This window comes from Haematobia irritans, chromosome 3 (genome assembly GCF_050003625.1).
Source record: "Haematobia irritans isolate KBUSLIRL chromosome 3, ASM5000362v1, whole genome shotgun sequence".
Taxonomy (NCBI): Eukaryota; Metazoa; Arthropoda; class Insecta; order Diptera; family Muscidae; genus Haematobia; species Haematobia irritans.
The window spans coordinates 211,007,229-211,020,000 of NC_134399.1; the positions used below are offsets into that span (position 1 = coordinate 211,007,229).

General features: G+C 23.6%; 2 long non-coding RNA genes across 2 annotated transcripts; one reads left to right on the forward strand and one right to left on the reverse strand.

The window, feature by feature from the left end:
• The first annotated feature begins 7,022 nt into the window (after positions 1 to 7,022).
• On the forward strand, positions 7,023 to 7,900 carry LOC142231937 (uncharacterized). The gene is made up of 2 exons (XR_012720967.1): positions 7,023 to 7,471; positions 7,531 to 7,900. It is a non-coding gene; the product is annotated as an uncharacterized LOC142231937 (long non-coding RNA).
• LOC142231936 (uncharacterized) lies at positions 7,493 to 8,380 on the reverse strand. The gene is made up of 2 exons (XR_012720966.1): positions 7,920 to 8,380; positions 7,493 to 7,864 (listed from the first exon to the last, which is right to left on the reverse strand). It is a non-coding gene; the product is annotated as an uncharacterized LOC142231936 (long non-coding RNA).
• Positions 8,381 to 12,772: the final 4,392 nt, after the last annotated feature.

Consider the following 12,772-nt stretch of genomic DNA (forward strand, 5'->3'; position numbering starts at 1 on the left):
TGTATAGAAATAAAATTTTGAGAAAATTTCCTATAGAAATAAAATTTTGAGAACATTTTGACAAAACTTTCCATAGAAATAAAATTTTGACAGAATTTCCTATAGAAATAAAATTTTGACAAAATTTTCTTTAGAAATCAAATTTTGAGAAAATTTCCTATAGAAATATAATTTTGACAAAATTTTGTATAGAAATAAAATTTTGAGAAAATTTCCTATAGAAATAAAATTTTGAGAACATTTTCTATAGAAATAAAATTTTCTTTAGAAACAAAATTTTGACAAAAAAAATTCTATAGATCTACAATTCTGAAAAAAATTTCTGTTGAAATAAAATTTTGACAGAATTTCCTATAGAAATAAAATTTTGACAAAATTTTCTATAGAAATAAAATTTTGACAAAATTTTCTATAGAAAAAAAATTTACAAAAAGTTTTATATAGAAATAAAACTTAGACAAATTTTTTTTAAAATAAAATTTTGACAACATTTTCTATAGAAATAAAACTGAGACAAAATTTTCTATAGAAATAAAATTTTGACAAAATTTTGTATAGATATAAAATTTTGGCGAAAAAATCTATAGAAATATAATTTGACAAAATTTTCTATAGAAATAAAATTTTAACAAAATTTTCTATAGAAATAAAATTTTGACTAAATTTTCTATAGAAATAAAATTTTGACAAAATTTTCTATAGAAATAAAGTTTTGACTAAATTTTCAATAGAAATAAAATTTTGGCAAAATTTCCTATTGAAATAAAATTTTGGCAAAATTTCTTATAGAAATAACATTTTGACAACATTTTCTATAGAAATAAAATTTTGACAACATTTTCTATAGAAACAAAATTTTGACAAAATTTTCTATAGAAATAGAATTTTGACAAAATTTCCTATAGAAATAAAATTTTGATAAAATTTTGATAAAATTTTCTGTAGAAATAAAATTTTGATAAAATTTTCTGTAGAAATAAAATTTTCGTTTTGTTTTTTTTTTTATTGTTTTTTTTCTTTTAATCATTGTTGTTGTTTTTGATTTCAGCTTGAAACCATGCATTGATTAAACTACAAGTGTAGCTTAACCAACAGAGGAAAAGAATGTTTGTCAAAATCACATCGATGATTTGACGGTGGCAAAGGAAAAGAGATATGTTTGTACGAATTTATTTCGGCATAAGCCGGCTATCGTTTAAACCTTTTTTCGGAAGGTTCAAGTGTGGCTCACTTTTGGGTTTAGTGAACGGGCTGAATTTATTCTGATAATTGGTTGATAGTTTTGCTGCAAGTAGAGGATGCTGATGAGGAATGCGGTAAAACGTGCGTCCATCCAACCATCTTGCAGTCTATAGGGCTTTGCCCAAATAAATTTGACAAACATTCTTTTCCTCTGTTGGTGAAGCTACTCTTGTAGTTTAGTCAACACAATGGTTTTAAAGCTGAGATCAAAACAACAAATATGAAATAAATTTTTGCCAACATTTTCTATAGAAATAAAATTTTTGCCAACATTTTATATAGAAATAAAATTTCGACAAAATTTTCTATAGAAATAAAATTTTGGCAAAATTTTCTATAGAAATAAAATTTTGACTAAATTTTCTATAGAAATAAAATTTTGACTAAATTTTCTATAGAAATAAAATTTTGACTAAATTTTCTATAGAAATAAAATTGTGACTAAATTTTCTATAGAAATAAAATTTTGACAAAATTTTCTATAGAAATAAAACTGTGACTAAATTTTCTATAGAAATAAAATTTTGACAAAATTTTCTATAGAAATAAAAATTTGATAAAATTTTCTATAGAAACAAAATTTTGACAAAAATTTCTATAGAAATACAAATTTGATAAAATTTTCTATAGAAATATAATTTGACAAAATTTTCTATAGAAATAAAATTTTAACAAAATGTTCTATAGAAATAAAATTTTGACAAAATTTTCTATAGAAATAAAATTTTGACAAAATTTTCTACAGAAATAAAATTTTGGCAAAATTTTCTATAGAAATAAAATTTTGACTAAATTTTCTATAGAAATAAAATTTTGACTAAATTTTCTATAGAAATAAAATGTTGGCAAAGTTTTCTATAGAAATAAAATTTTGACAAAATTTTCAATAGAAACAAAATTTTGACAAAAATTTCTATAGAAATAAAAATTTGATAAAATTTTCTATAGAAATAAAATTTTATTTAGAACTAAAATTTTGACAAAATTTTCTATAGAATATAATTTTGACAAAATTTTCTATAGAAATAAAATTTTGACAAAATTTTCTATAGAAATATAATTTTGACAAAATTTTCTGTAGAAATAAAATTTTGACAAAATTTTCTATAGAAATAAAATTTTGACAAAATTTTCTATAGAAATATAATTTTAACAAAATTTTCTATAGAAATAAAATTTTGATACAATTTTCTATAGAAATAAAATTTTGACAAAATTTCCTATAGAAATAAAATTTGGTAAAATTTTCTATAGAAATAAAATTTTGACAAAATTTTCTATAGAAATAACATTTTGACAAAATTTTCTATAGAAACAAAATTTTGACAAAAATTTCTATAGAAATAAAAATTTGATAAAATTTTCTATAGAAATAAAATTTTATTTAGAACTAAAATTTTGACAAAATTTTCTATAGGAATAAAATTTTGACAAAATTTTCTAAAGAAATAAAATTTTGACAGAATATAATTTTGAAAAAATTTTCTATAGGAATAAAATTTTGACAAAATTTCTTATAGAAATATAATTTTGACAACATTTTCTATAGAAATAAAATTTACAGAAATTTCTATAAAAATATAATTTTGGCAAAATTTTCTAAAAAAATAAATTTTTCTATAGAAATAAAATGTTTAGATAATCTAAAAAAATTGTTAAAATCGGCCTAGATTTAAATATACATACACGTTTACAATAGTCTTTAAATTTAATATTATTTAATTTAGCAGCTTTTGGCTTCTAAAAGTACATTTTTGGTAGTTTTTCGTTAGCATCCTTTATAATAGCTGGTTTAAAGCTTTTAAATTTTTGCTGTAACTCCTCTCAATTTTTAAACCGATCTCCCGATTTTACATCTTTATCAATTCCCCCAAAAAAGCGTTGCCAAAAAAAGTATTGAACATTTTCTTTTTGATTCAGGAAGTGGTACAAAATTGGAGCAGAAGCGACGACGTATGTCCACAATTTCAACAGCCGTTGCACTAAATTTCCATCACTTATTAAGATGTGATCCGAATTCAGAGTTTTGAATGTGATTTAAATTTTTTGATGATATTTTGCCAAATAAATAATAATGCATTCTAACGCTTGTCGGAACCGTTTGATCTCTTTTCTACAATGGATTTAGCATTTTTTCGACAATATTTAAATAATTTGTACCATGTTATTAATTCTTACTACCAATAAAAATATGAAAATAACGAGTTATAAAAAATTATATCAAAATGACTTCCTTTGTAGAACACTTTTGGGAGGACATTTTTGGATGTGCTTTTAATGTAAGTTGTGCCTTAAGAAGAACTTCCAAATTTTTTGCTGGGTTATTAAAAGCAATTTCCATGCATACTAAGGGCAGTTCAACCTTGTATCGTGGACTGAAAATCAATCTCAAAACATGATTTCCCGAATCTCGATTTCTCTCTTCTTTCAATAAATGAAACGCAGTAACCCAAAGAGACTTCTTTTTTTGTAATAATTTTTAAATGATTTTTATTAAAGACGTTTTCATTTAATTTTTAGTTTTACACATTTATAATTTTTATGCATACATACACATTAAGGATATAATATAGCTATACTTTGTTGTTCTTCATCTGGTTGTTGTTGGTTTTCTTGTAAACTTATGGGCTAAAAACAGACATTTATAAGTTTTTTGTATTTTTTTTTTTAATTTTTTATCAATTTTTTCTTTAGTTTGCCATTTTTTTAGATTTTTTCACTTCTCATTTTTTCATTTATTTTTTGTAAACACTTATGAAAAAACAAAAATCTTAATTTTTGTTTTTTTTTATGCGTTTCATTTTTTTCTTGTTTTAGTTAAAAAATGTTTCTAAAAATTTTGGTTGGGGGGAGGGGATATTATTGTTAATATATATATTTTTTTGTTGTTTTGCAATATTTTATATTATGGTTTGTATTTTTATTTATTTATACAGTTTTTAAAGGAGACTGCATTTTATTATTATTGAGTAGTTTAGTTCTTGTATAGATTTTTTGTTTTGTTTTTATTATTTCAAATTTATTCCTTTTGTAGGTTTTGTTTTCTTTTTTTTTATTATTTAATAATACTGAAAATACGACTAGACATTTATATAAATATATACGATTTTTTTTATTTTTTATTTATGGTAATTCTTTTGTTTATTGATTTCTTTTTGTGTGGTAGGTTCTCCATTTCTCTTTTGTTAGATTATTTATTTTATTTCTCTTTATCTCAATATTACTTTAATTTTACCGTTGGGGTTAAATTTCACTTTATTCTTATTATGTTTTTTTTAATGTTTCGTAAACAATATATTGCATTTATAATTTATAGAAAAAAGTCTATAGTTTTAAAATTATATAAAATTAAAAATAAAAAATGGGTGAAAATTTTAATAGTCAAGGCTATAAATCGTAATGTAAATAAGTTTATTAATAATAATATAAGATTGTTTATAATTAAAAAATAATCAAAATTATAAATATTAAAGGCAGTTTAATAGTTTGTATATTATGGTTAAAAAAAATTAATAAAAAATAAAAATACAAGCGCAAGAGGTTTTTTCAATTTCAAAATTTAAATAAAATACTCAAAGTTCAAAAATATTTTTTAGTTAATACATAAAAAAATTAAACTATTTCCCAATTTTTTTTTTAGCAACACAGAACTATACTTTTTAGCGTCAATCACAAAATTAAATAATCCAATTAATCTGTAATAATATGATAGCATCAATGACCCTCGTCAATTAAAAAATTAATTGATACAAATAATTTTTGTGATTGTTTTTTTTTTTTTTTATAAAATTAGTAATTAATAAAAAAAATCATAAGAAAATATTAAAAATATTTTTCATTAAATTATTTGTTAAATCGATTAATGTTTTAATTGAATATTTTATTTTTAATTCAATAAAAATTTCATTTTTATGCATAAAATTTTTTTTTTCTTAATACATACAAAAAATTTTAAAATTTCCAAATTTTGCTAACAATACAGAAAAAATATTTTTTATTTATAATGTAGAAGTTAAATGATCTAATTAATTTTTAATTGAAATTTCTGATTGTCTCAATGATCATCGTTAATTAAAAAATTAATTAATTTCATAAATTATTTTTATTAAAAAATTTGTTGAATCATTTAAATTTTTAATTGAATATTTTTTTAAGCTCAATAAAAATTTTTAATTGGAAAATTTTAGTGATACTTTTTCCGTTGGACATACATACATCACGGATTTTACTATAAAAGTAACCATTATAGTTGCTGTTTTCATTTTGAGATATTTAAATACCCCATCAGGATTTTTATGTCCATCTTGTAAATCTAGGCTTGAGTAAAATCATTTTGCAATGGTAATTCTGACCTTTCTAAACAAAAATGTATTTATGTTTTTATTTTGCTTGATATGAAAGAGTTTCATCCTCGACCCTAATGGATTTTTAGTTCAAATTTCAACGACCTACTCTTGCGATTTCATTGAATAATTAAAAATTGGCTGTGATCCAAAAGTCGAATAGTCGAGTTTGTGTCAATTAAAAGATTATTTGATACTATTAATTTTTGTTTCAATTAAAAAAATTGTTGAATCAATTAATTTTTTTTTTTTATATTTTTTAAAACTTAATTAAGACATTAATTGAAAAAATTTTCGTGAAATTTTTCTCTGTGTAAAAGGATGTACATCACATTAGTTTTTGCTATCCGAATTTGACTTTTCCATTTTTTCGTTTAAAGTCAATTATTTGACTCTATTAAAAAATCAAAAATCAATTAATAGAATTTAAAGTTAAACTTAAATCGTCTTCGGCTGTTTGATATTCGAAAAATCGACTTTGCGAACCCCATTTTTTTAATTCGATTTATGACCTTTTGGTATTTTTCTGAATCGAAAAACAACTTTATCTTTTCTCGCTTTGTTTTATAAAAGGTCATTTACACAGAAAACAATATCACCAAAATATTTCCAATTAAAAAATTAATTGAATTTGAAATTTTTTCAATTAATAAATTATTTGATACAATTAACTTTTTAATTATGATAGAAACATTAAGTTAATTAAATCAATGATTGAAAATTTTAAAATTTTAATTAAACAATTAATTGATACAATTAACATTTTAATCAAATTCGGAATAATTTAGTAAAAAAAATTGTTGATTTTTTAAATTTTTAATTAAAAATATATTTCAAACAATCAGTTGTTAGTCCACATAAAAACTCTAAGCCAATTCAGAAAGTAATTGAAAATATTTACCCTTTTTAATTAATAAATTAATTGAGTTTTGCAATCAACATCAATTAAATTTTTAATTGAATCAATTAAAAAATTAATTGAAATTTGCTAATAAAATCAATTAATGTTTTTAACAAGAATTGTTTCTATATCCAATTAAAACTGTGATTAATACTATCATTTTCGTGATTGAAGACATTTCAATTAAAAAATTAATTGGATCAATTAATTACGTGATTGAATCAGAAATTTTTTATTTGTGTGTAGTCGAAAAATCGACTTTTGGATGCCCAGTTTTTTAATTCAATTTATTACCACTTGATATTAAATCAACCTACACAGAAAAAAATTTTATGAAAAATTTTCCAATTAAAATCTTAATTGAGTGTTAATATTCAATTAAAAATTTAATTGATTCAACAAATTTTTTAATTGAAACAAAAATCAATCACACAAATTAATAGTATCAATTAATTTTTTAATTGGACCAATTAATGTTTTAATTGACCTTCAATTAATTGTTTAATTGATTCTACCATCACTGTGATTGAAGACATTTCAATTAAAAAATTAATTGGATCAATTAATTTCGTGATTGAATCTGGGGGGTTACTCTGTATTGCGATACGAAAGCAAATGCGATGCGATAGTTAAATGCGTTAAGAGTACAATTCGGTACTCTGTATCACTTGCGCAAACGCTTTCGCAAAGTAAACTGAAAATATGGTAACGCTTTAGCAAAATAAAGCGAAAATATGACAACGCTGGCTGCACAATGTAAACAATAACGAAAATGATAAAAAGAAATGTCAAAAAATTGTAAATAAAAACATTTTAAACAATCTTCCGTTCGGTGCGTGTTCTTTTAAAACTTGCTAATCGTTTATAACAAAAAAGTAATAATTATGGATTCGATAGCGTTATGGTTTGAAGAAAATTAACATGAACGAATTACAAGAAGAATTTTGCGAGATCGGTCAAATATACTCTCCCTAAGTGACCACGGGTAAGAAAATGGAAACTCAAATTATGTGACAAACGTTTTCGAATATTTCATTTTTATAGATTTCGTCTTAATAAAGATGCGTTTATGTATGTATTAAACGCTATTAAAGACGACCTCGTCGTTCCAAATAAATCCACAGCCATTCCAACTCCAATAAAAGTGGCCGCTGCTTTGAAATTGCTTGGACAAGGTGGTTATCTACAAATCGGCCAAGACCATCTTTTAGGACTATCAGAGCAATCTATGTCGCGCTGCTTAAAAGAAGTTTGCGAGGTGATTGAACGAATACTTTGTCCCAAGCACATACAATTTGAGGTAACTGCGGAAGAGACCATAAAGTCTACCAAAGTTTGGAACTGACGTTGCTGTGTCTGTAACTTTTTTGGTTTTTCCCTAAAACAATAAACAATTTAGATACAAATATAAAAATTTAATTGTGCTTACTTACATATTTGTTACTTTGCGATTGCTATTTTGTTTGCGCACGATTTTTGCGATCAACGAACGAGTTTGACATACGCTTTCGCATTATAGAGTGCGGTGATGCCAGATTTGCGAAAACTAGATGCGCAAGGTAGATACGAAAACGAATTACTGAGTACCAATTACTCGATTCGCGACAATTTTTCTTACGCATCGCAATACAGAGTAACCCCCCTGAAAAATATTTTTTTGTGTGTATGAACGAATAATCCTAAAGCTAATTAAATGACTGATGTCCAAATTCAAAACTATTTAATAATTTAGAGAGAATTATAGATAATCGTAGCTTTAAAGTGTTCTTTAAATTTGTGTGTAATTTTCAATTACGGCCACCCCCAAAAAAAAGTCGACCATTCACTTAGATTTTATTTCAAAAATTATGAAATCTCGATTAGTACTACAGTGTATTTTTGCATTTTCACCGAATAAAATAAATCTACACAGAAAAAATATATTACCAAAATATTTCCAATTAAGAAGATAATTGAAGTTGAAAACTTAATCAATTAAAAAATTAAATTGTACAATTAACTTCTTGATCAAATTAAAAAATAAAATCAATTAAGAAAATTATTTACAAATTTTTAAATTTTTTATTAAATTATGAATTATCCCAATTAACATTTTAATTAAATTAAAAAGAAAATATTTCCAATGAAAAAAATATCTAAAAATTTTGTTCGGAAATAATTTGTTTCATTGGTTGATTGAACTCAAATCTAAAGAAAAATCCAAGTACACAGAAAAAAATTTCGCGAAAAATTTTCCAATTAAAATTTTAATTGAGTTTTAAAAAATATTCAATTAAAAATTTAATTGATTCAACAAATTTTTTAATTGAAACAAAAATCAATCACAAAAATTAATAGTGTCAATTAATTTTTTAATTGGATCAATTAATTTTTTAATTGAATCAATTAATTTTTTAATTGACCTTCAATTAATTGTTTAATTGATACTATCATTTCTGTGAGTGAAGACATTTCAATTAAAAAATTAATTGGATCTATTAATTTCGTGATTGAATAAGAAAAAAAATTTTTGTGTGTATAATTCTAATCGGAAAATTCATAAGAAAGTATAAACTAAAGGAAAAATAATTATAAATACATAAACAATAATAAAATAATAAACAATAATATAATAAAAATAAATTGATAATCTCAATTAAAAAATTGAATTTTTCGACCAAAATTAATTATCTCAATTAAAAAAATGAATTTTTCGACCAAAATCAATTAAATTTTTAATTTATTTTTGATTTTTTGCTTTTAATTCTAAAGAAAAATCCAAGTACACTGAAAAAAATTTCGCGAAAAATTTTCCAATTAAAATTTTAATTGAGTATTAAAAAATATTCAATTAAAAATTTAATTGATTCAACAAATTTTTTAATTGAAACAAAAATCAATCACAAAAATTAATAGTATCAATTAATTTTTTAATTGGATCAATTAATTTTTTAATTGACCTTCAATAAAAATAAATTGATAATCTCAATTAAAAAATAGAGCTTTTCGACCAAAATCAATTATCTCAATTAACAAAATGAATTTTTCGAACAAAATCAATTAAATTTTTTATTTGGCCCAATTAAAAAATTAATTGAAAATGCCGAAAGAAATCAATTAATTTATCAAGTATAGTTTTTTATTTCTAATTAATATTGTGATACTACCAATTTAATTATTGGAGAAATTCCAATTAAACAATTAATTAGATCAATTAATTTCGTGATTGAATCAGAAAAAGATATCACCAAAATATTTCCAATTAAACAGTTGATTGAAACTGAAAACTTTTTAAATTAAAAAAAAAAATAATTGATACCATACATTTTAATTTTAAGTGTTTGTTTTTGTTTAGTTTAAATAAAAAAAATAAATGATACAATTAACTTTTTAATTTTAAGTTTTTATTGTTTTTTCGATCTTTATTTTCAAATAAAAGTTTTTCTGTTTTTTCGAGCTTGAGATCTATAGAAAAAAACATTAAGTCAATGAATGAAAATTTTAAAATTTTCAATAAAAAATAATAAAATTTATTAGATCAATCAATTTCGTTATTGACAGCCTGTTTCAGTATGTCGAACGAGTTATATCGATCGACCGAAATGCATAAAAACAGCTGAGTTTTGGTTATAAATTCAGCTGTTTGTTTCCATTTCAGTCGATCGATAGAGCTCGATCGACATACAGAAACAGGCTGTGAATCAGAAAAAGATATCACCCAAAATATTTCCAATTAATAATTGATTGAAACTGACAACTTTTTCAATTAAAAAAAAAATAACTGATACCATTAACTTCTTAATCAAATCATTAAGTCAATGATTGAAAATTTTTAAATTTTCAATTAAAAAAATTTATACAATTAACTTTTTAATCAAACTCCGAAGACTACTAAGTCATTAAAGAATGTGATTGAAAGTTTTTATGTTTGTAATAAAAAAATTGAAAAACTGAAAACTTTTTCAATTGAAAAATTCAAATAATGGATACCATTAACTTTTTAATCAAATCATTAATTCAATGATTGAAAATTTTTAAATTTTCAATTAAAAAATAATTGATACAATTAACTTTTTAATTAAACTCGGAAGACTACTAAGTCAGTAAAGAATGTGATTGAAAGTTTTTATGTTTGTAATAAAAAAATTGAGTTCTGCAGTCAATATCGATTACATTTTTTATTGAATCAATTAAAAAAATTAATTGAAAAATTATTTTCTTATGCCCAATTAGAACTGTGATTAATACTATCACTTTCGTGATTGAAGAAATTTCAATTAAAAAACACCACGTGAGCCACCGTGGTGCAATGGTTAGCATGCCTGCCTTGCATACACAAGGTCATGGGTTCGATTCCTGCTTCGACCGAACAACGAAAAGTTTTTCAGCGGTGGATTATCCCACCTCAGTAATGCTGGTGACATTTCTCAGGGTTTCAAAGCTGCTCTAAGTGGTTTCACTGCAATGTGAAACGCCGTTCGGACTCGGCTATAAAAAGGAGGTCTCTTGTCATTGAGCTTAACATAGAATCGGGCAGCACTCAGTGATAAGAGAGAACTTCACCAATGTGGTATCACAATGGACTGAATAGTCTAAGTGAGCCTGATACATCGGGCTGCCACCTAACCTAAACCTAATAACCGATGCCAATTAAAAAATTAATTGTCCGAGGAAAAATTGAGAGATTTAATTTGATACAATTAGATATGAGTAGATCCGAAAAATGTTAGGATCTAATCATATCTAATTACTATGGACAGAGATTTAATCAGATCTCAATATTGGCCGAGATCTAATGTCTTAGATATAATTATATCTAATCCTATATATAATTCGATCTGATGTTACATCTGGTTATATATGGAAAAAAATATGTTCTTAAAAAAAAATTTACTTTAATAAAGTTTTTAATCAAAATAAAAATTAACAACAAAAATTAATTAATTAATAAATTGATTTCATTAAAAAAATCAATTAAAAATTAAAAATTAATTGGATCAATTAAATTTTTAATTGGAACACCCGTGTAAAAATTGGGGGATATATAAATTTATATCTAATTCTATCTCATCATATGTGGGTATATCTGCTTATATCTAAAGGGCCCAATTTTGAGATCTAATCATATCTGATTAGATCCCCCAATTTTTACACGGATGTTCCAATTAAAAATTTAATTGATCCAATTAATTTTTGCGATTGATTTTTTTAATGAAATTAATTAATCTATTAATTAATTAATTTTTGTTGTTAATTTTATTTTGATTAAAAACTTTATTAAAGTAAATTTTTTTTAAGGAAATATTTTTTTTCAAATGCAATTAAGTTTTTAATTGAAGAAATGTTGGTGACATTTTTTTATGTAAACCGAAAAATTTTAATTTTTGGGGGCAATCCTTATTTCTACGCCCTATTTGGCCTATAAAGTGTAAAAAGAAATATAAAAAGTAACATGAAGTAATATCGTGTGCAGGGGGCTAATCACGGCATTCGATATCGAGAACTTTTGATCGAAATCTAAATTTTTCGGATCACGGGAGTCGATATCGAGTTTTTTGGATCGAAAATTTTTTCGATTGGTAAATTGCAATCGTATAACATTTTTCACTTGTTTTTTTACATTGTTTTCGCCATATAGGAATAGTAAATATATTAGTTTTAGTTCGAATTGTTGCTAATTTGTAGTAAATTTACATATGAACATATTTTGAATATTTAGGACTAAGGCAACTCTAATAAAAGTTAATCAAAAATTGGTCATAGTCGAGTCCGGGAGCGAGCATCCTAGCTTGGTAAAGAAACATATATAAAGTGCACATGCTAGATCGATATCCAAGAGATTGTGATCAACCAAATACCGTACCATTCCGTGTCAACATAACGCTTCTGGACCACCTTGTAAGAATAGTGAATTATGAAGGTTTCCACTCGCAACAAATTGTAAGACGGCCGACAATTGTAAAGTGATAGAATTGACATGCCACCAAAAATTATTTCCCATTTGAACGCCAGCCGAAATCGTCCATTGAGCCTGCAAAAGGTGACTTTCTAACAGTGCACACCATTTCAAACCCATGTACTTACACCAATAACAATGTGCACTTTTATTCCTTATTTGTCGCTGAATTATTTTATATTCATCTCATCCTCCAATTAGGAAGGAATTAGGAGGAATGTATGGGTCCATAAGATATAATGCAATACAATTTACTTTTTACTTTGAAACCTCCAAAAACATGTTTTTTCTACATTCTATTTTGTGAAGCTAACCTAATTTTGTCATTTCATTTTGTTCTGCTTCGTTTTT